The sequence below is a fragment of the Hyperolius riggenbachi genome, chromosome 8 (assembly GCF_040937935.1).
Source record: "Hyperolius riggenbachi isolate aHypRig1 chromosome 8, aHypRig1.pri, whole genome shotgun sequence".
NCBI classification, from domain to species: domain Eukaryota; kingdom Metazoa; phylum Chordata; class Amphibia; order Anura; family Hyperoliidae; genus Hyperolius; species Hyperolius riggenbachi.
In genome coordinates, this window is record NC_090653.1 from 89,294,858 (window position 1) to 89,315,839 (window position 20,982).

A 20,982-nucleotide genomic window follows, 5' to 3' on the forward strand; every position below is an offset into this window, starting at 1 on the left:
CAAAATGGCAGTTTGATGAGTGTTTTCAGAAAAAAAAAACATGCCTTGCAGTGTTCATGAAGTCTTCTAGGCTAAGTTTGTGGTTGTCTCTTCTCTGTTAAGTATAGTCATTGTGCCAGCTGCATGGGTACATAGTACACCGCTTGTCAGGATGGCCGAGTGGTCTAAGGCGCCAGACTCAAGAGGCTTCTCTTCCCTTCTCATGGGCTTTCTGGTCTCCAAATGGAGGCGTGGGTTCAAATCCCACTTCTGACAGAGCTTTTTCACTTTGTCCATCATGGCACATTGGTCAGGCCTGCCAAAACAAGCTCTTGGGTCTTTTCATTTACTAGGCTCTTCAAAGGGCCTTCTCAACAGCAACCTCACATGGACTTTTGGAAAATCTCGCAGAAAAGGAACAAGGCCGACTTTTTTCTACAAGCTTTCTAACACACGTTTTACAAACTGACAAATTCCATCCCCTTTGGCACACCTACAGTCATATGGGTTAGCTCATCTTCTCTTCTAGTTCACTTCATCAGGATCAGAAGCTTTGGAGGCAATTTGTTTTGCTAAATCTTAAAAGGTTAGTGTACAGGTAAAGTGACAAATATGTAAGGAGACCGAACTCAGGAGATAGGTTTTGGCAATAACTTACAGGTCTTCCCTGTATGTTCTGACCTTTGGTGAAAGAGGTGGGGTTATTCCCTCTTCTGACAAGACTCATTTGTTGAAATTTCAACGGACCCTTCCTTGAAAAGAGTTCAGGTTGCAAGAAAACCAATTGCAGTGTTCCATTTGCGGTGTGGATCATATCTTTTCAGAGGAAATGACAGACATACTTTCCAAATTTCAGGCAAGAACTCTTCATATAAATTGGGAACCGAGGCAACCTTTTGAAATTGTTGAGCTTGCAACAAGAAGGAATCGCATCGTGCTACTTGACATGCTGTGTCTGCACCTTTGTAAAAGTCTGGCTTACAGCAGAATTGCAGACAAGGATTTCCTAAATCATATAGGAAATTAATTTTCTCATGTTAGTAAACAAAATGCTTAGCAGAAAGGGAGATGCCACCATGAATGTTTGAACCCTGGGTCATATAGTTTACTTAGAGTTTCTTCCAAGGTCCATCAGGGTATTGGGTTCAAAGTAAGGCAAAGGTTAGAATCCCAGTGTGGACTAGCAGTGTTTATTTGAGGTTGATGTAAAAACTTTGCTGGGACTTGCACAAGTTGTAAGAAAAGAGTTAGCGTCATTGACATTGTGGTGAAAGCTCAGCAAAAGCAGCCACCTTTGTAGCTGTAAACAGTCAAGGGCAGGGATTGAATGATAAGCATGAGTGAGGAAGCACAGGCTTTTGCAAAGTCTCCGAGGACATTTACAACAAGAGGAGCAAATACTCTACAGAAGTGACAAGAACAGAACTCAACGACCACGAAGCGACTCGAACCCTCAATCTTCTGATCCGAAGTCAGACGCCTTATCCATTAGGCCACGCGGTCTCATGCCTCTTTATGAAGAATCCATTTTCCACTGGAAACAGCCACCGCATAGGAAAAGACGCTGAAGGAGCACAAAGGATTTCATTTGTTAGAGCAGGCACATGACATTGCAGTCTAAGGTATTGCAGTGATCCAAAATGGCAGTTTGATGAGTGTTTTCAGAGAAAAAAACATGCCTTGCAGTGTTCATGAAGTCTTCTAGGCTAAGTTTGTGGTTGTCTCTTCTCTGTTAAGTATAGTCATTGTGCCAGCTGCATGGGTACATAGTACACCGCTTGTCAGGATGGCCGAGTGGTCTAAGGCGCCAGACTCAAGAGGTTTCTCTTCCCTTCTCATGGGCCTTCTGGTCTCCGATTGGAGGCGTGGGTTCAAATCCCACTTCTGACAGAGCTTTTTCACTTTGTCCATCATGGCACATTGGTCAGGCCTGCCAAAACAAGCTCTTGGGTCTTTTCATTTACTAGGCTCTTCAAAGGGCCTTCTCAACAGCAACCTCACATGGACTTTTGGAAAATCTCGCAGAAAAGGAACAAGGCCGACTTTTTTCTACAAGCTTTCTAACACACGTTTTACAAACTGACAAATTCCATCCCCTTTGGCACACCTACAGTCATATGGGTTAGCTCATCTTCTCTTCTAGTTCACTTCATCAGGATCAGAAGCTTTGGAGGCAATTTGTTTTGCTAAATCTTAAAAGGTTAGTGTACAGGTAAAGTGACAAATATGTAAGGAGACCGAACTCAGGAGATAGGTTTTGGCAATAACTTACAGGTCTTCCCTGTATGTTCTGACCTTTGGTGAAAGAGGTGGGGTTATTCCCTCTTCTGACAAGACTCATTTGTTGAAATTTCAACGGACCCTTCCTTGAAAAGAGTTCAGGTTGCAAGAAAACCAATTGCAGTGTTCCATTTGCGGTGTGGATCATATCTTTTCAGAGAAAATGACAGACATACTTTCCAAATTTCAGGCAAGAACTCTTCATATAAATTGGGAACCGAGGCAACCTTTTGAAATTGTTGAGCTTGCAACAAGAAGGAATCGCATCGTGCTACTTGACATGCTGTGTCTGCACCTTTGTAAAAGTTCTGGCTTACAGCAGAATTGCAGACAAGGATTTCCTAAATCATATAGGAAATTAATTTTCTCATGTTAGTAAACAAAATGCTTAGCAGAAAGGGAGATGCCATCATGAATGTTTGAACCCTGGGTCATATAGTTTACTTAGAGTTTCTTCCAAGGTCCATCAGGGTATTGGGTTCAAAGTAAGGCAAAGGTTAGAATCCCAGTGTGGACTAGCAGTGTTTATTTGAGGTTGATGTAAAAACTTTGCTGGGACTTGCACAAGTTGTAAGAAAAGAGTTAGCGTCATTGACATTGTGGTGAAAGCTCAGCAAAAGCAGCCACCTTTGTAGCTGTAAACAGTCAAGGGCAGGGATTGAATGATAAGCATGAGTGAGGAAGCACAGGCTTTTGCAAAGTCTCCGAGGACATTTACAACAAGAGGAGCAAATACTCTACAGAAGTGACAAGAACAGAGCTCAACGACCACAAAGGGACTCGAACCCTCAATCTTCTGATCCGAAGTCAGACGCCTTATCCATTAGGCCACGCGGTCTCATGTCTCTTTATGAAGAAACCATTTTCCACTGGAAACAGCCACCGCATAGGAAAAGACGCTCAAGGAGCACAAAGGATTTCATTTGTTAGAGCAGGCACATGACATTGCAGTCTAAGGTATTGCAGTGATCCAAAATGGCAGTTTGATGAGTGTTTTCAGAGAAAAAAACATGCCTTGCAGTGTTCATGAAGTCTTCTAGGCTAAGTTTGTGGTTGTCTCTTCTCTGTTAAGTATAGTCATTGTGCCAGCTGCATGGGTACATAGTACACCGCTTGTCAGGATGGCCGAGTGGTCTAAGGCGCCAGACTCAAGAGGCTTCTCTTCCCTTCTCATGGGCCTTCTGGTCTCCGATTGGAGGCGTGGGTTCAAATCCCACTTCTGACAGAGCTTTTTCACTTTGTCCATCATGGCACATTGGTCAGGCCTGCCAAAACAAGCTCTTGGGTCTTTTCATTTACTAGGCTCTTCAAAGGGCCTTCTCAACAGCAACCTCACATGGACTTTTGGAAAATCTCGCAGAAAAGGAACAAGGCCGACTTTTTTCTACAAGCTTTCTAACACACGTTTTACAAACTGACAAATTCCATCCCCTTTGGCACACCTACAGTCATATGGGTTAGCTCATCTTCTCTTCTAGTTCACTTCATCAGGATCAGAAGCTTTGGAGGCAATTTGTTTTGCTAAATCTTAAAAGGTTAGTGTACAGGTAAAGTGACAAATATGTAAGGAGACCGAACTCAGGAGATAGGTTTTGGCAATAACTTACAGGTCTTCCCTGTATGTTCTGACCTTTGGTGAAAGAGGTGGGGTTATTCCCTCTTCTGACAAGACTCATTTGTTGTAATTTCAACGGACCCTTCCTTGAAAAGAGTTCAGGTTGCAAGAAAACCAATTGCAGTGTTCCATTTGCGGTGTGGATCATATCTTTTCAGAGGAAATGACAGACATACTTTCCAAATTTCAGGCAAGAACTCTTCATATAAATTGGGAACCGAGGCAACCTTTTGAAATTGTTGAGCTTGCAACAAGAAGGAATCGCATCGTGCCACTTGACATGCTGTGTCTGCACCTTTGTAAAAGTCTGGCTTACAGCAGAATTGCAGACAAGGATTTCCTAAATCATATAGGAAATTAATTTTCTCATGTTAGTAAACAAAATGCTTAGCAGAAAGGGAGATGCCACCATGAATGTTTGAACCCTGGGTCATATAGTTTACTTAGAGTCTCTTCCAAGGTCCATCAGGGTATTGGGTTCAAAGTAAGGCAAAGGTTAGAATCCCAGTGTGGACTAGCAGTGTTTATTTGAGGTTGATGTAAAAACTTTGCTGGGACTTGCACAAGTTGTAAGAAAAGAGTTAGCGTCATTGACATTGTGGTGAAAGCTCAGCAAAAGCAGCCACCTTTGTAGCTGTAAACAGTCAAGGGCAGGGATTGAATGATAAGCATGAGTGAGGAAGCACAGGCTTTTGCAAAGTCTCCGAGGACATTTACAACAAGAGGAGCAAATACTCTACAGAAGTGACAAGAACAGAGCTCAACGACCACGAAGGGACTCGAACCCTCAATCTTCTGATCCGAAGTCAGACGCCTTATCCATTAGGCCACGCGGTCTCATGCCTCTTTATGAAGAAACCATTTTCCACTGGAAACAGCCACCGCATAGGAAAAGACGCTCAAGGAGCACAAAGGATTTCATTTGTTAGAGCAGGCACATGACATTGCTGTCTAAGGTATTGCAGTGATCCAAAATGGCAGTTTGATGAGTGTTTTCAGAAAAAAAAAACATGCCTTGCAGTGTTCATGAAGTCTTCTAGGCTAAGTTTGTGGTTGTCTCTTCTCTGTTAAGTATAGTCATTGTGCCAGCTGCATGGGTACATAGTACACCGCTTGTCAGGATGGCCGAGTGGTCTAAGGCGCCAGACTCAAGAGGCTTCTCTTCCCTTCTCATGGGCCTTCTGGTCTCCAAATGGAGGCGTGGGTTCAAATCCCACTTCTGACAGAGCTTTTTCACTTTGTCCATCATGGCACATTGGTCAGGCCTGCCAAAACAAGCTCTTGGGTCTTTTCATTTACTAGGCTCTTCAAAGGGCCTTCTCAACAGCAACCTCACATGGACTTTTGGAAAATCTCGCAGAAAAGGAACAAGGCCGACTTTTTTCTACAAGCTTTCTAACACACGTTTTACAAACTGACAAATTCCATCCCCTTTGGCACACCTACAGTCATATGGGTTAGCTCATCTTCTCTTCTAGTTCACTTCATCAGGATCAGAAGCTTTGGAGGCAATTTGTTTTGCTAAATCTTAAAAGGTTAGTGTACAGGTAAAGTGACAAATATGTAAGGAGACCGAACTCAGGAGATAGGTTTTGGCAATAACTTACAGGTCTTCCCTGTATGTTCTGACCTTTGGTGAAAGAGGTGGGGTTATTCCCTCTTCTGACAAGACTCATTTGTTGTAATTTCAACGGACCCTTTCTTGAAAAGAGTTCAGGTTGCAAGAAAACCAATTGCAGTGTTCCATTTGCGGTGTGGATCATATCTTTTCAGAGGAAATGACAGACATACTTTCCAAATTTCAGGCAAGAACTCTTCATATAAATTGGGAACCGAGGCAACCTTTTGAAATTGTTGAGCTTGCAACAAGAAGGAATCGCATCGTGCCACTTGACATGCTGTGTATGCACCTTTGTAAAAGTCTGGCTTACAGCAGAATTGCAGACAAGGATTTCCTAAATCATATAGGAAATTAATTTTCTCATGTTAGTAAACAAAATGCTTAGCAGAAAGGGAGATGCCACCATGAATGTTTGAACCCTGGGTCATATAGTTTACTTAGAGTCTCTTCCAAGGTCCATCAGGGTATTGGGTTCAAAGTAAGGCAAAGGTTAGAATCCCAGTGTGGACTAGCAGTGTTTATTTGAGGTTGATGTAAAAACTTTGCTGGGACTTGCACAAGTTGTAAGAAAAGAGTTAGCGTCATTGACATTGTGGTGAAAGCTCAGCAAAAGCAGCCACCTTTGTAGCTGTAAACAGTCAAGGGCAGGGATTGAATGATAAGCATGAGTGAGGAAGCACAGGCTTTTGCAAAGTCTCCGAGGACATTTACAACAAGAGGAGCAAATACTCTACAGAAGTGACAAGAACAGAGCTCAACGACCACGAAGGGACTCGAACCCTCAATCTTCTGATCCGAAGTCAGACGCCTTATCCATTAGGCCACGCGGTCTCATGCCTCTTTATGAAGAAACCATTTTCCACTGGAAACAGCCACCGCATAGGAAAAGACGCTCAAGGAGCACAAAGGATTTCATTTGTTAGAGCAGGCACATGACATTGCTGTCTAAGGTATTGCAGTGATCCAAAATGGCAGTTTGATGAGTGTTTTCAGAAAAAAAAAACATGCCTTGCAGTGTTCATGAAGTCTTCTAGGCTAAGTTTGTGGTTGTCTCTTCTCTGTTAAGTATAGTCATTGTGCCAGCTGCATGGGTACATAGTACACCGCTTGTCAGGATGGCCGAGTGGTCTAAGGCGCCAGACTCAAGAGGCTTCTCTTCCCTTCTCATGGGCCTTCTGGTCTCCGAATGGAGGTGTGGGTTCAAATCCCACTTCTGACAGAGCTTTTTCACTTTGTCCATCATGGCACATTGGTCAGGCCTGCCAAAACAAGCTCTTGGGTCTTTTCATTTACTAGGCTCTTCAAAGGGCCTTCTCAACAGCAACCTCACATGGACTTTTGGAAAATCTCGCAGAAAAGGAACAAGGCCGACTTTTTTCTACAAGCTTTCTAACACACGTTTTACAAACTGACAAATTCCATCCCCTTTGGCACACCTACAGTCATATGGGTTAGCTCATCTTCTCTTCTAGTTCACTTCATCAGGATCAGAAGCTTTGGAGGCAATTTGTTTTGCTAAATCTTAAAAGGTTAGTGTACAGGTAAAGTGACAAATATGTAAGGAGACCGAACTCAGGAGATAGGTTTTGGCAATAACTTACAGGTCTTCCCTGTATGTTCTGACCTTTGGTGAAAGAGGTGGGGTTATTCCCTCTTCTGACAAGACTCATTTGTTGAAATTTCAACGGACCCTTCCTTGAAAAGAGTTCAGGTTGCAAGAAAACCAATTGCAGTGTTCCATTTGCGGTGTGGATCATATCTTTTCAGAGGAAATGACAGACATACTTTCCAAATTTCAGGCAAGAACTCTTCATATAAATTGGGAACCGAGGCAACCTTTTGAAATTGTTGAGCTTGCAACAAGAAGGAATCGCATCGTGCCACTTGACATGCTGTGTCTGCACCTTTGTAAAAGTCTGGCTTACAGCAGAATTGCAGACAAGGATTTCCTAAATCATATAGGAAATTAATTTTCTCATGTTAGTAAACAAAATGCTTAGCAGAAAGGGAGATGCCACCATGAATGTTTGAACCCTGGGTCATATAGTTTACTTAGAGTCTCTTCCAAGGTCCATCAGGGTATTGGGTTCAAAGTAAGGCAAAGGTTAGAATCCCAGTGTGGACTAGCAGTGTTTATTTGAGGTTGATGTAAAAACTTTGCTGGGACTTGCACAAGTTGTAAGAAAAGAGTTAGCGTCATTGACATTGTGGTGAAAGCTCAGCAAAAGCAGCCACCTTTGTAGCTGTAAACAGTCAAGGGCAGGGATTGAATGATAAGCATGAGTGAGGAAGCACAGGCTTTTGCAAAGTCTCCGAGGACATTTACAACAAGAGGAGCAAATACTCTACAGAAGTGACAAGAACAGAGCTCAACGACCACGAAGGGACTCGAACCCTCAATCTTCTGATCCGAAGTCAGACGCCTTATCCATTAGGCCACGCGGTCTCATGCCTCTTTATGAAGAAACCATTTTCCACTGGAAACAGCCACCGCATAGGAAAAGACGCTCAAGGAGCACAAAGGATTTCATTTGTTAGAGCAGGCACATGACATTGCTGTCTAAGGTATTGCAGTGATCCAAAATGGCAGTTTGATGAGTGTTTTCAGAAAAAAAAAACATGCCTTGCAGTGTTCATGAAGTCTTCTAGGCTAAGTTTGTGGTTGTCTCTTCTCTGTTAAGTATAGTCATTGTGCCAGCTGCATGGGTACATAGTACACCGCTTGTCAGGATGGCCGAGTGGTCTAAGGCGCCAGACTCAAGAGGCTTCTCTTCCCTTCTCATGGGCCTTCTGGTCTCCAAATGGAGGCGTGGGTTCAAATCCCACTTCTGACAGAGCTTTTTCACTTTGTCCATCATGGCACATTGGTCAGGCCTGCCAAAACAAGCTCTTGGGTCTTTTCATTTACTAGGCTCTTCAAAGGGCCTTCTCAACAGCAACCTCACATGGACTTTTGGAAAATCTCGCAGAAAAGGAACAAGGCCGACTTTTTTCTACAAGCTTTCTAACACACGTTTTACAAACTGACAAATTCCATCCCCTTTGGCACACCTACAGTCATATGGGTTAGCTCATCTTCTCTTCTAGTTCACTTCATCAGGATCAGAAGCTTTGGAGGCAATTTGTTTTGCTAAATCTTAAAAGGTTAGTGTACAGGTAAAGTGACAAATATGTAAGGAGACCGAACTCAGGAGATAGGTTTTGGCAATAACTTACAGGTCTTCCCTGTATGTTCTGACCTTTGGTGAAAGAGGTGGGGTTATTCCCTCTTCTGACAAGACTCATTTGTTGAAATTTCAACGGACCCTTCCTTGAAAAGAGTTCAGGTTGCAAGAAAACCAATTGCAGTGTTCCATTTGCGGTGTGGATCATATCTTTTCAGAGGAAATGACAGACATACTTTCCAAATTTCAGGCAAGAACTCTTCATATAAATTGGGAACCGAGGCAACCTTTTGAAATTGTTGAGCTTGCAACAAGAAGGAATCGCATCGTGCTACTTGACATGCTGTGTCTGCACCTTTGTAAAAGTCTGGCTTACAGCAGAATTGCAGACAAGGATTTCCTAAATCATATAGGAAATTAATTTTCTCATGTTAGTAAACAAAATGCTTAGCAGAAAGGGAGATGCCACCATGAATGTTTGAACCCTGGGTCATATAGTTTACTTAGAGTTTCTTCCAAGGTCCATCAGGGTATTGGGTTCAAAGTAAGGCAAAGGTTAGAATCCCAGTGTGGACTAGCAGTGTTTATTTGAGGTTGATGTAAAAACTTTGCTGGGACTTGCACAAGTTGTAAGAAAAGAGTTAGCGTCATTGACATTGTGGTGAAAGCTCAGCAAAAGCAGCCACCTTTGTAGCTGTAAACAGTCAAGGGCAGGGATTGAATGATAAGCATGAGTGAGGAAGCACAGGCTTTTGCAAAGTCTCCGAGGACATTTACAACAAGAGGAGCAAATACTCTACAGAAGTGACAAGAACAGAACTCAACGACCACGAAGCGACTCGAACCCTCAATCTTCTGATCCGAAGTCAGACGCCTTATCCATTAGGCCACGCGGTCTCATGCCTCTTTATGAAGAATCCATTTTCCACTGGAAACAGCCACCGCATAGGAAAAGACGCTGAAGGAGCACAAAGGATTTCATTTGTTAGAGCAGGCACATGACATTGCAGTCTAAGGTATTGCAGTGATCCAAAATGGCAGTTTGATGAGTGTTTTCAGAGAAAAAAACATGCCTTGCAGTGTTCATGAAGTCTTCTAGGCTAAGTTTGTGGTTGTCTCTTCTCTGTTAAGTATAGTCATTGTGCCAGCTGCATGGGTACATAGTACACCGCTTGTCAGGATGGCCGAGTGGTCTAAGGCGCCAGACTCAAGAGGCTTCTCTTCCCTTCTCATGGGCCTTCTGGTCTCCGATTGGAGGCGTGGGTTCAAATCCCACTTCTGACAGAGCTTTTTCACTTTGTCCATCATGGCACATTGGTCAGGCCTGCCAAAACAAGCTCTTGGGTCTTTTCATTTACTAGGCTCTTCAAAGGGCCTTCTCAACAGCAACCTCACATGGACTTTTGGAAAATCTCGCAGAAAAGGAACAAGGCCGACTTTTTTCTACAAGCTTTCTAACACACGTTTTACAAACTGACAAATTCCATCCCCTTTGGCACACCTACAGTCATATGGGTTAGCTCATCTTCTCTTCTAGTTCACTTCATCAGGATCAGAAGCTTTGGAGGCAATTTGTTTTGCTAAATCTTAAAAGGTTAGTGTACAGGTAAAGTGACAAATATGTAAGGAGACCGAACTCAGGAGATAGGTTTTGGCAATAACTTACAGGTCTTCCCTGTATGTTCTGACCTTTGGTGAAAGAGGTGGGGTTATTCCCTCTTCTGACAAGACTCATTTGTTGAAATTTCAACGGACCCTTCCTTGAAAAGAGTTCAGGTTGCAAGAAAACCAATTGCAGTGTTCCATTTGCGGTGTGGATCATATCTTTTCAGAGAAAATGACAGACATACTTTCCAAATTTCAGGCAAGAACTCTTCATATAAATTGGGAACCGAGGCAACCTTTTGAAATTGTTGAGCTTGCAACAAGAAGGAATCGCATCGTGCTACTTGACATGCTGTGTCTGCACCTTTGTAAAAGTTCTGGCTTACAGCAGAATTGCAGACAAGGATTTCCTAAATCATATAGGAAATTAATTTTCTCATGTTAGTAAACAAAATGCTTAGCAGAAAGGGAGATGCCACCATGAATGTTTGAACCCTGGGTCATATAGTTTACTTAGAGTTTCTTCCAAGGTCCATCAGGGTATTGGGTTCAAAGTAAGGCAAAGGTTAGAATCCCAGTGTGGACTAGCAGTGTTTATTTGAGGTTGATGTAAAAACTTTGCTGGGACTTGCACAAGTTGTAAGAAAAGAGTTAGCGTCATTGACATTGTGGTGAAAGCTCAGCAAAAGCAGCCACCTTTGTAGCTGTAAACAGTCAAGGGCAGGGATTGAATGATAAGCATGAGTGAGGAAGCACAGGCTTTTGCAAAGTCTCCGAGGACATTTACAACAAGAGGAGCAAATACTCTACAGAAGTGACAAGAACAGAGCTCAACGACCACGAAGGGACTCGAACCCTCAATCTTCTGATCCGAAGTCAGACGCCTTATCCATTAGGCCACGCGGTCTCATGTCTCTTTATGAAGAAACCATTTTCCACTGGAAACAGCCACCGCATAGGAAAAGACGCTCAAGGAGCACAAAGGATTTCATTTGTTAGAGCAGGCACATGACATTGCAGTCTAAGGTATTGCAGTGATCCAAAATGGCAGTTTGATGAGTGTTTTCAGAGAAAAAAACATGCCTTGCAGTGTTCATGAAGTCTTCTAGGCTAAGTTTGTGGTTGTCTCTTCTCTGTTAAGTATAGTCATTGTGCCAGCTGCATGGGTACATAGTACACCGCTTGTCAGGATGGCCGAGTGGTCTAAGGCGCCAGACTCAAGAGGCTTCTCTTCCCTTCTCATGGGCCTTCTGGTCTCCGATTGGAGGCGTGGGTTCAAATCCCACTTCTGACAGAGCTTTTTCACTTTGTCCATCATGGCACATTGGTCAGGCCTGCCAAAACAAGCTCTTGGGTCTTTTCATTTACTAGGCTCTTCAAAGGGCCTTCTCAACAGCAACCTCACATGGACTTTTGGAAAATCTCGCAGAAAAGGAACAAGGCCGACTTTTTTCTACAAGCTTTCTAACACACGTTTTACAAACTGACAAATTCCATCCCCTTTGGCACACCTACAGTCATATGGGTTAGCTCATCTTCTCTTCTAGTTCACTTCATCAGGATCAGAAGCTTTGGAGGCAATTTGTTTTGCTAAATCTTAAAAGGTTAGTGTACAGGTAAAGTGACAAATATGTAAGGAGACCGAACTCAGGAGATAGGTTTTGGCAATAACTTACAGGTCTTCCCTGTATGTTCTGACCTTTGGTGAAAGAGGTGGGGTTATTCCCTCTTCTGACAAGACTCATTTGTTGTAATTTCAACGGACCCTTCCTTGAAAAGAGTTCAGGTTGCAAGAAAACCAATTGCAGTGTTCCATTTGCGGTGTGGATCATATCTTTTCAGAGGAAATGACAGACATACTTTCCAAATTTCAGGCAAGAACTCTTCATATAAATTGGGAACCGAGGCAACCTTTTGAAATTGTTGAGCTTGCAACAAGAAGGAATCGCATCGTGCCACTTGACATGCTGTGTCTGCACCTTTGTAAAAGTCTGGCTTACAGCAGAATTGCAGACAAGGATTTCCTAAATCATATAGGAAATTAATTTTCTCATGTTAGTAAACAAAATGCTTAGCAGAAAGGGAGATGCCACCATGAATGTTTGAACCCTGGGTCATATAGTTTACTTAGAGTCTCTTCCAAGGTCCATCAGGGTATTGGGTTCAAAGTAAGGCAAAGGTTAGAATCCCAGTGTGGACTAGCAGTGTTTATTTGAGGTTGATGTAAAAACTTTGCTGGGACTTGCACAAGTTGTAAGAAAAGAGTTAGCGTCATTGACATTGTGGTGAAAGCTCAGCAAAAGCAGCCACCTTTGTAGCTGTAAACAGTCAAGGGCAGGGATTGAATGATAAGCATGAGTGAGGAAGCACAGGCTTTTGCAAAGTCTCCGAGGACATTTACAACAAGAGGAGCAAATACTCTACAGAAGTGACAAGAACAGAGCTCAACGACCACGAAGGGACTCGAACCCTCAATCTTCTGATCCGAAGTCAGACGCCTTATCCATTAGGCCACGCGGTCTCATGCCTCTTTATGAAGAATCCATTTTCCACTGGAAACAGCCACCGCATAGGAAAAGACGCTGAAGGAGCACAAAGGATTTCATTTGTTAGAGCAGGCACATGACATTGCAGTCTAAGGTATTGCAGTGATCCAAAATGGCAGTTTGATGAGTGTTTTCAGAGAAAAAAACATGCCTTGCAGTGTTCATGAAGTCTTCTAGGCTAAGTTTGTGGTTGTCTCTTCTCTGTTAAGTATAGTCATTGTGCCAGCTGCATGGGTACATAGTACACCGCTTGTCAGGATGGCCGAGTGGTCTAAGGCGCCAGACTCAAGAGGCTTCTCTTCCCTTCTCATGGGCCTTCTGGTCTCCGATTGGAGGCGTGGGTTCAAATCCCACTTCTGACAGAGCTTTTTCACTTTGTCCATCATGGCACATTGGTCAGGCCTGCCAAAACAAGCTCTTGGGTCTTTTCATTTACTAGGCTCTTCAAAGGGCCTTCTCAACAGCAACCTCACATGGACTTTTGGAAAATCTCGCAGAAAAGGAACAAGGCCGACTTTTTTCTACAAGCTTTCTAACACACGTTTTACAAACTGACAAATTCCATCCCCTTTGGCACACCTACAGTCATATGGGTTAGCTCATCTTCTCTTCTAGTTCACTTCATCAGGATCAGAAGCTTTGGAGGCAATTTGTTTTGCTAAATCTTAAAAGGTTAGTGTACAGGTAAAGTGACAAATATGTAAGGAGACCGAACTCAGGAGATAGGTTTTGGCAATAACTTACAGGTCTTCCCTGTATGTTCTGACCTTTGGTGAAAGAGGTGGGGTTATTCCCTCTTCTGACAAGACTCATTTGTTGAAATTTCAACGGACCCTTCCTTGAAAAGAGTTCAGGTTGCAAGAAAACCAATTGCAGTGTTCCATTTGCGGTGTGGATCATATCTTTTCAGAGAAAATGACAGACATACTTTCCAAATTTCAGGCAAGAACTCTTCATATAAATTGGGAACCGAGGCAACCTTTTGAAATTGTTGAGCTTGCAACAAGAAGGAATCGCATCGTGCTACTTGACATGCTGTGTCTGCACCTTTGTAAAAGTTCTGGCTTACAGCAGAATTGCAGACAAGGATTTCCTAAATCATATAGGAAATTAATTTTCTCATGTTAGTAAACAAAATGCTTAGCAGAAAGGGAGATGCCACCATGAATGTTTGAACCCTGGGTCATATAGTTTACTTAGAGTTTCTTCCAAGGTCCATCAGGGTATTGGGTTCAAAGTAAGGCAAAGGTTAGAATCCCAGTGTGGACTAGCAGTGTTTATTTGAGGTTGATGTAAAAACTTTGCTGGGACTTGCACAAGTTGTAAGAAAAGAGTTAGCGTCATTGACATTGTGGTGAAAGCTCAGCAAAAGCAGCCACCTTTGTAGCTGTAAACAGTCAAGGGCAGGGATTGAATGATAAGCATGAGTGAGGAAGCACAGGCTTTTGCAAAGTCTCCGAGGACATTTACAACAAGAGGAGCAAATACTCTACAGAAGTGACAAGAACAGAGCTCAACGACCACGAAGGGACTCGAACCCTCAATCTTCTGATCCGAAGTCAGACGCCTTATCCAATAGGCCACGCGGTCTCATGTCTCTTTATGAAGAAACCATTTTCCACTGGAAACAGCCACCGCATAGGAAAAGACGCTCAAGGAGCACAAAGGATTTCATTTGTTAGAGCAGGCACATGACATTGCAGTCTAAGGTATTGCAGTGATCCAAAATGGCAGTTTGATGAGTGTTTTCAGAGAAAAAAACATGCCTTGCAGTGTTCATGAAGTCTTCTAGGCTAAGTTTGTGGTTGTCTCTTCTCTGTTAAGTATAGTCATTGTGCCAGCTGCATGGGTACATAGTACACCGCTTGTCAGGATGGCCGAGTGGTCTAAGGCGCCAGACTCAAGAGGCTTCTCTTCCCTTCTCATGGGCCTTCTGGTCTCCGATTGGAGGCGTGGGTTCAAATCCCACTTCTGACAGAGCTTTTTCACTTTGTCCATCATGGCACATTGGTCAGGCCTGCCAAAACAAGCTCTTGGGTCTTTTCATTTACTAGGCTCTTCAAAGGGCCTTCTCAACAGCAACCTCACATGGACTTTTGGAAAATCTCGCAGAAAAGGAACAAGGCAGACTTTTTTCTACAAGCTTTCTAACACACGTTTTACAAACTGACAAATTCCATCCCCTTTGGCACACCTACAGTCATATGGGTTAGCTCATCTTCTCTTCTAGTTCACTTCATCAGGATCAGAAGCTTTGGAGGCAATTTGTTTTGCTAAATCTTAAAAGGTTAGTGTACAGGTAAAGTGACAAATATGTAAGGAGACCGAACTCAGGAGATAGGTTTTGGCAATAACTTACAGGTCTTCCCTGTATGTTCTGACCTTTGGTGAAAGAGGTGGGGTTATTCCCTCTTCTGACAAGACTCATTTGTTGTAATTTCAACGGACCCTTCCTTGAAAAGAGTTCAGGTTGCAAGAAAACCAATTGCAGTGTTCCATTTGCGGTGTGGATCATATCTTTTCAGAGGAAATGACAGACATACTTTCCAAATTTCAGGCAAGAACTCTTCATATAAATTGGGAACCGAGGCAACCTTTTGAAATTGTTGAGCTTGCAACAAGAAGGAATCGCATCGTGCCACTTGACATGCTGTGTCTGCACCTTTGTAAAAGTCTGGCTTACAGCAGAATTGCAGACAAGGATTTCCTAAATCATATAGGAAATTAATTTTCTCATGTTAGTAAACAAAATGCTTAGCAGAAAGGGAGATGCCACCATGAATGTTTGAACCCTGGGTCATATAGTTTACTTAGAGTCTCTTCCAAGGTCCATCAGGGTATTGGGTTCAAAGTAAGGCAAAGGTTAGAATCCCAGTGTGGACTAGCAGTGTTTATTTGAGGTTGATGTAAAAACTTTGCTGGGACTTGCACAAGTTGTAAGAAAAGAGTTAGCGTCATTGACATTGTGGTGAAAGCTCAGCAAAAGCAGCCACCTTTGTAGCTGTAAACAGTCAAGGGCAGGGATTGAATGATAAGCATGAGTGAGGAAGCACAGGCTTTTGCAAAGTCTCCGAGGACATTTACAACAAGAGGAGCAAATACTCTACAGAAGTGACAAGAACAGAGCTCAACGACCACGAAGGGACTCGAACCCTCAATCTTCTGATCCGAAGTCAGACGCCTTATCCATTAGGCCACGCGGTCTCATGCCTCTTTATGAAGAAACCATTTTCCACTGGAAACAGCCACCGCATAGGAAAAGACGCTCAAGGAGCACAAAGGATTTCATTTGTTAGAGCAGGCACATGACATTGCTGTCTAAGGTATTGCAGTGATCCAAAATGGCAGTTTGATGAGTGTTTTCAGAAAAAAAAAACATGCCTTGCAGTGTTCATGAAGTCTTCTAGGCTAAGTTTGTGGTTGTCTCTTCTCTGTTAAGTATAGTCATTGTGCCAGCTGCATGGGTACATAGTACACCGCTTGTCAGGATGGCCGAGTGGTCTAAGGCGCCAGACTCAAGAGGCTTCTCTTCCCTTCTCATGGGCCTTCTGGTCTCCAAATGGAGGCGTGGGTTCAAATCCCACTTCTGACAGAGCTTTTTCACTTTGTCCATCATGGCACATTGGTCAGGCCTGCCAAAACAAGCTCTTGGGTCTTTTCATTTACTAGGCTCTTCAAAGGGCCTTCTCAACAGCAACCTCACATGGACTTTTGGAAAATCTCGCAGAAAAGGAACAAGGCCGACTTTTTTCTACAAGCTTTCTAACACACGTTTTACAAACTGACAAATTCCATCCCCTTTGGCACACCTACAGTCATATGGGTTAGCTCATCTTCTCTTCTAGTTCACTTCATCAGGATCAGAAGCTTTGGAGGCAATTTGTTTTGCTAAATCTTAAAAGGTTAGTGTACAGGTAAAGTGACAAATATGTAAGGAGACCGAACTCAGGAGATAGGTTTTGGCAATAACTTACAGGTCTTCCCTGTATGTTCTGACCTTTGGTGAAAGAGGTGGGGTTATTCCCTCTTCTGACAAGACTCATTTGTTGTAATTTCAACGGACCCTTTCTTGAAAAGAGTTCAGGTTGCAAGAAAACCAATTGCAGTGTTCCATTTGCGGTGTGGATCATATCTTTTCAGAGGAAATGACAGACATACTTTCCAAATTTCAGGCAAGAACTCTTCATATAAATTGGGAACCGAGGCAACCTTTTGAAATTGTTGAGCTTGCAACAAGAAGGAATCGCATCGTGCCACTTGACATGCTGTGTCTGCACCTTTGTAAAAGTCTGGCTTACAGCAGAATTGCAGACAAGGATTTCCTAAATCATATAGGAAATTAATTTTCTCATGTTAGTAAACAAAATGCTTAGCAGAAAGGGAGATGCCACCATGAATGTTTGAACCCTGGGTCATATAGTTTACTTAGAGTCTCTTCCAAGGTCCATCAGGGTATTGGGTTCAAAGTAAGGCAAAGGTTAGAATCCCAGTGTGGACTAGCAGTGTTTATTTGAGGTTGATGTAAAAACTTTGCTGGGACTTGCACAAGTTGTAAGAAAAGAGTTAGCGTCATTGACATTGTGGTGAAAGCTCAGCAAAAGCAGCCACCTTTGTAGCTGTAAACAGTCAAGGGCAGGGATTGAATGATAAGCATGAGTGAGGAAGCACAGGCTTTTGCAAAGTCTCCGAGGACATTTACAACAAGAGGAGCAAATACTCTACAGAAGTGACAAGAACAGAGCTCAACGACCACGAAGGGACTCGAACCCTCAATCTTCTGATCCGAAGTCAGACGCCTTATCCATTAGGCCACGCGGTCTCATGCCTCTTTATGAAGAAACCATTTTCCACTGGAAACAGCCACCGCATAGGAAAAGACGCTCAAGGAGCACAAAGGATTTCATTTGTTAGAGCAGGCACATGACATTGCTGTCTAAGGTATTGCAGTGATCCAAAATGGCAGTTTGATGAGTGTTTTCAGAAAAAAAAAACATGCCTTGCAGTGTTCATGAAGTCTTCTAGGCTAAGTTTGTGGTTGTCTCTTCTCTGTTAAGTATAGTCATTGTGCCAGCTGCATGGGTACATAGTACACCGCTTGTCAGGATGGCCGAGTGGTCTAAGGCGCCAGACTCAAGAGGCTTCTCTTCCCTTCTCATGGGCCTTCTGGTCTCCGAATGGAGGTGTGGGTTCAAATCCCACTTCTGACAGAGCTTTTTCACTTTGTCCATCATGGCACATTGGTCAGGCCTGCCAAAACAAGCTCTTGGGTCTTTTCATTTACTAGGCTCTTCAAAGGGCCTTCTCAACAGCAACCTCACATGGACTTTTGGAAAATCTCGCAGAAAAGGAACAAGGCCGACTTTTTTCTACAAGCTTTCTAACACACGTTTTACAAACTGACAAATTCCATCCCCTTTGGCACACCTACAGTCATATGGGTTAGCTCATCTTCTCTTCTAGTTCACTTCATCAGGATCAGAAGCTTTGGAGGCAATTTGTTTTGCTAAATCTTAAAAGGTTAGTGTACAGGTAAAGTGACAAATATGTAAGGAGACCGAACTCAGGAGATAGGTTTTGGCAATAACTTACAGGTCTTCCCTGTATGTTCTGACCTTTGGTGAAAGAGGTGGGGTTATTCCCTCTTCTGACAAGACTCATTTGTTGAAATTTCAACGGACCCTTCCTTGAAAAGAGTTCAGGTTGCAAGAAAACCAATTGCAGTGTTCCATTTGCGGTGTGGATCATATCTTTTCAGAGGAAATGACAGACATACTTTCCAAATTTCAGGCAAGAACTCTTCATATAAATTGGGAACCGAGGCAACCTTTTGAAATTGTTGAGCTTGCAACAAGAAGGAATCGCATCGTGCCACTTGACATGCTGTGTCTGCACCTTTGTAAAAGTCTGGCTTACAGCAGAATTGCAGACAAGGATTTCCTAAATCATATAGGAAATTAATTTTCTCATGTTAGTAAACAAAATGCTTAGCAGAAAGGGAGATGCCACCATGAATGTTTGAACCCTGGGTCATATAGTTTACTTAGAGTCTCTTCCAAGGTCCATCAGGGTATTGGGTTCAAAGTAAGGCAAAGGTTAGAATCCCAGTGTGGACTAGCAGTGTTTATTTGAGGTTGATGTAAAAACTTTGCTGGGACTTGCACAAGTTGTAAGAAAAGAGTTAGCGTCATTGACATTGTGGTGAAAGCTCAGCAAAAGCAGCCACCTTTGTAGCTGTAAACAGTCAAGGGCAGGGATTGAATGATAAGCATGAGTGAGGAAGCACAGGCTTTTGCAAAGTCTCCGAGGACATTTACAACAAGAGGAGCAAATACTCTACAGAAGTGACAAGAACAGAGCTCAACGACCACGAAGGGACTCGAACCCTCAATCTTCTGATCCGAAGTCAGACGCCTTATCCATTAGGCCACGCGGTCTCATGCCTCTTTATGAAGAAACCATTTTCCACTGGAAACAGCCACCGCATAGGAAAAGACGCTCAAGGAGCACAAAGGATTTCATTTGTTAGAGCAGGCACATGACATTGCTGTCTAAGGTATTGCAGTGATCCAAAATGGCAGTTTGATGAGTGTTTTCAGAAAAAAAAAACATGCCTTGCAGTGTTCATGAAGTCTTCTAGGCTAAGTTTGTGGTTGTCTCTTCTCTGTTAAGTATAGTCATTGTGCCAGCTGCATGGGTACATAGTACACCGCTTGTCAGGATGGCCGAGTGGTCTAAGGCGCCAGACTCAAGAGGCTTCTCTTCCCTTCTCATGGGCCTTCTGGTCTCCAAATGGAGGCGTGGGTTCAAATCCCACTTCTGACAGAGCTTTTTCACTTTGTCCATCATGGCACATTGGTCAGGCCTGCCAAAACAAGCTCTTGGGTCTTTTCATTTACTAGGCTCTTCAAAGGGCCTTCTCAACAGCAACCTCACATGGACTTTTGGAAAATCTCGCAGAAAAGGAACAAGGCCGACTTTTTTCTACAAGCTTTCTAACACACGTTTTACAAACTGACAAATTCCATCCCCTTTGGCACACCTACAGTCATATGGGTTAGCTCATCTTCTCTTCTAGTTCACTTCATCAGGATCAGAAGCTTTGGAGGCAATTTGTTTTGCTAAATCTTAAAAGGTTAGTGTACAGGTAAAGTGACAAATATGTAAGGAGACCGAACTCAGGAGATAGGTTTTGGCAATAACTTACAGGTCTTCCCTGTATGTTCTGACCTTTGGTGAAAGAGGTGGGGTTATTCCCTCTTCTGACAAGACTCATTTGTTGAAATTTCAACGGACCCTTCCTTGAAAAGAGTTCAGGTTGCAAGAAAACCAATTGCAGTGTTCCATTTGCGGTGTGGATCATATCTTTTCAGAGGAAATGACAGACATACTTTCCAAATTTCAGGCAAGAACTCTTCATATAAATTGGGAACCGAGGCAACCTTTTGAAATTGTTGAGCTTGCAACAAGAAGGAATCGCATCGTGCTACTTGACATGCTGTGTCTGCACCTTTGTAAAAGTCTGGCTTACAGCAGAATTGCAGACAAGGATTTCCTAAATCATATAGGAAATTAATTTTCTCATGTTAGTAAACAAAATGCTTAGCAGAAAGGGAGATGCCACCATGAATGTTTGAACCCTGGGTCATATAGTTTACTTAGAGTTTCTTCCAAGGTCCATCAGGGTATTGGGTTCAAAGTAAGGCAAAGGTTAGAATCCCAGTGTGGACTAGCAGTGTTTATTTGAGGTTGATGTAAAAACTTTGCTGGGACTTGCACAAGTTGTAAGAAAAGAGTTAGCGTCATTGACATTGTGGTGAAAGCTCAGCAAAAGCAGCCACCTTTGTAGCTGTAAACAGTCAAGGGCAGGGATTGAATGATAAGCATGAGTGAGGAAGCACAGGCTTTTGCAAAGTCTCCGAGGACATTTACAACAAGAGGAGCAAATACTCTACAGAAGTGACAAGAACAGAACTCAACGACCACGAAGCGACTCGAACCCTCAATCTTCTGATCCGAAGTCAGACGCCTTATCCATTAGGCCACGCGGTCTCATGCCTCTTTATGAAGAATCCATTTTCCACTGGAAACAGCCACCGCATAGGAAAAGACGCTGAAGGAGCACAAAGGATTTCATTTGTTAGAGCAGGCACATGACATTGCAGTCTAAGGTAT

General features: G+C 43.0%; 26 non-coding genes across 26 annotated transcripts; 13 read left to right on the forward strand and 13 right to left on the reverse strand.

The window, feature by feature from the left end:
* The first annotated feature begins 145 nt into the window (after positions 1-145).
* Positions 146-255, forward strand: TRNAL-CAA (transfer RNA leucine (anticodon CAA)). The gene is made up of 2 exons: positions 146-183; positions 210-255. It is a non-coding gene; the product is annotated as a tRNA-Leu (tRNA).
* Positions 256-1,409: 1,154 nt separating this feature from the next.
* On the reverse strand, positions 1,410-1,482 carry TRNAR-UCG (transfer RNA arginine (anticodon UCG)). The gene has a single exon. It is a non-coding gene; the product is annotated as a tRNA-Arg (tRNA).
* A 277-nt stretch (positions 1,483-1,759) lies between these two features.
* On the forward strand, positions 1,760-1,869 carry TRNAL-CAA (transfer RNA leucine (anticodon CAA)). Its single transcript has 2 exons — positions 1,760-1,797; positions 1,824-1,869. It is a non-coding gene; the product is annotated as a tRNA-Leu (tRNA).
* Positions 1,870-3,024: 1,155 nt separating this feature from the next.
* TRNAR-UCG (transfer RNA arginine (anticodon UCG)) lies at positions 3,025-3,097 on the reverse strand. The gene has a single exon. It is a non-coding gene; the product is annotated as a tRNA-Arg (tRNA).
* A 277-nt stretch (positions 3,098-3,374) lies between these two features.
* On the forward strand, positions 3,375-3,484 carry TRNAL-CAA (transfer RNA leucine (anticodon CAA)). Its single transcript has 2 exons — positions 3,375-3,412; positions 3,439-3,484. It is a non-coding gene; the product is annotated as a tRNA-Leu (tRNA).
* Positions 3,485-4,638: 1,154 nt separating this feature from the next.
* On the reverse strand, positions 4,639-4,711 carry TRNAR-UCG (transfer RNA arginine (anticodon UCG)). The gene has a single exon. It is a non-coding gene; the product is annotated as a tRNA-Arg (tRNA).
* A 278-nt stretch (positions 4,712-4,989) lies between these two features.
* On the forward strand, positions 4,990-5,099 carry TRNAL-CAA (transfer RNA leucine (anticodon CAA)). The gene is made up of 2 exons: positions 4,990-5,027; positions 5,054-5,099. It is a non-coding gene; the product is annotated as a tRNA-Leu (tRNA).
* Positions 5,100-6,253: 1,154 nt separating this feature from the next.
* Positions 6,254-6,326, reverse strand: TRNAR-UCG (transfer RNA arginine (anticodon UCG)). Its single transcript has one exon. It is a non-coding gene; the product is annotated as a tRNA-Arg (tRNA).
* A 278-nt stretch (positions 6,327-6,604) lies between these two features.
* Positions 6,605-6,714, forward strand: TRNAL-CAA (transfer RNA leucine (anticodon CAA)). The gene is made up of 2 exons: positions 6,605-6,642; positions 6,669-6,714. It is a non-coding gene; the product is annotated as a tRNA-Leu (tRNA).
* Positions 6,715-7,868: 1,154 nt separating this feature from the next.
* Positions 7,869-7,941, reverse strand: TRNAR-UCG (transfer RNA arginine (anticodon UCG)). Its single transcript has one exon. It is a non-coding gene; the product is annotated as a tRNA-Arg (tRNA).
* A 278-nt stretch (positions 7,942-8,219) lies between these two features.
* On the forward strand, positions 8,220-8,329 carry TRNAL-CAA (transfer RNA leucine (anticodon CAA)). The gene is made up of 2 exons: positions 8,220-8,257; positions 8,284-8,329. It is a non-coding gene; the product is annotated as a tRNA-Leu (tRNA).
* A 1,154-nt stretch (positions 8,330-9,483) lies between these two features.
* TRNAR-UCG (transfer RNA arginine (anticodon UCG)) lies at positions 9,484-9,556 on the reverse strand. The gene has a single exon. It is a non-coding gene; the product is annotated as a tRNA-Arg (tRNA).
* Positions 9,557-9,833: 277 nt separating this feature from the next.
* TRNAL-CAA (transfer RNA leucine (anticodon CAA)) lies at positions 9,834-9,943 on the forward strand. The gene is made up of 2 exons: positions 9,834-9,871; positions 9,898-9,943. It is a non-coding gene; the product is annotated as a tRNA-Leu (tRNA).
* A 1,155-nt stretch (positions 9,944-11,098) lies between these two features.
* On the reverse strand, positions 11,099-11,171 carry TRNAR-UCG (transfer RNA arginine (anticodon UCG)). The gene has a single exon. It is a non-coding gene; the product is annotated as a tRNA-Arg (tRNA).
* Positions 11,172-11,448: 277 nt separating this feature from the next.
* On the forward strand, positions 11,449-11,558 carry TRNAL-CAA (transfer RNA leucine (anticodon CAA)). The gene is made up of 2 exons: positions 11,449-11,486; positions 11,513-11,558. It is a non-coding gene; the product is annotated as a tRNA-Leu (tRNA).
* Positions 11,559-12,712: 1,154 nt separating this feature from the next.
* On the reverse strand, positions 12,713-12,785 carry TRNAR-UCG (transfer RNA arginine (anticodon UCG)). Its single transcript has one exon. It is a non-coding gene; the product is annotated as a tRNA-Arg (tRNA).
* A 277-nt stretch (positions 12,786-13,062) lies between these two features.
* Positions 13,063-13,172, forward strand: TRNAL-CAA (transfer RNA leucine (anticodon CAA)). The gene is made up of 2 exons: positions 13,063-13,100; positions 13,127-13,172. It is a non-coding gene; the product is annotated as a tRNA-Leu (tRNA).
* A 1,155-nt stretch (positions 13,173-14,327) lies between these two features.
* Positions 14,328-14,400, reverse strand: TRNAR-UCG (transfer RNA arginine (anticodon UCG)). The gene has a single exon. It is a non-coding gene; the product is annotated as a tRNA-Arg (tRNA).
* A 277-nt stretch (positions 14,401-14,677) lies between these two features.
* On the forward strand, positions 14,678-14,787 carry TRNAL-CAA (transfer RNA leucine (anticodon CAA)). The gene is made up of 2 exons: positions 14,678-14,715; positions 14,742-14,787. It is a non-coding gene; the product is annotated as a tRNA-Leu (tRNA).
* Positions 14,788-15,941: 1,154 nt separating this feature from the next.
* TRNAR-UCG (transfer RNA arginine (anticodon UCG)) lies at positions 15,942-16,014 on the reverse strand. The gene has a single exon. It is a non-coding gene; the product is annotated as a tRNA-Arg (tRNA).
* Positions 16,015-16,292: 278 nt separating this feature from the next.
* On the forward strand, positions 16,293-16,402 carry TRNAL-CAA (transfer RNA leucine (anticodon CAA)). Its single transcript has 2 exons — positions 16,293-16,330; positions 16,357-16,402. It is a non-coding gene; the product is annotated as a tRNA-Leu (tRNA).
* Positions 16,403-17,556: 1,154 nt separating this feature from the next.
* Positions 17,557-17,629, reverse strand: TRNAR-UCG (transfer RNA arginine (anticodon UCG)). Its single transcript has one exon. It is a non-coding gene; the product is annotated as a tRNA-Arg (tRNA).
* Positions 17,630-17,907: 278 nt separating this feature from the next.
* On the forward strand, positions 17,908-18,017 carry TRNAL-CAA (transfer RNA leucine (anticodon CAA)). Its single transcript has 2 exons — positions 17,908-17,945; positions 17,972-18,017. It is a non-coding gene; the product is annotated as a tRNA-Leu (tRNA).
* A 1,154-nt stretch (positions 18,018-19,171) lies between these two features.
* TRNAR-UCG (transfer RNA arginine (anticodon UCG)) lies at positions 19,172-19,244 on the reverse strand. The gene has a single exon. It is a non-coding gene; the product is annotated as a tRNA-Arg (tRNA).
* Positions 19,245-19,522: 278 nt separating this feature from the next.
* Positions 19,523-19,632, forward strand: TRNAL-CAA (transfer RNA leucine (anticodon CAA)). Its single transcript has 2 exons — positions 19,523-19,560; positions 19,587-19,632. It is a non-coding gene; the product is annotated as a tRNA-Leu (tRNA).
* Positions 19,633-20,786: 1,154 nt separating this feature from the next.
* On the reverse strand, positions 20,787-20,859 carry TRNAR-UCG (transfer RNA arginine (anticodon UCG)). Its single transcript has one exon. It is a non-coding gene; the product is annotated as a tRNA-Arg (tRNA).
* Positions 20,860-20,982: the final 123 nt, after the last annotated feature.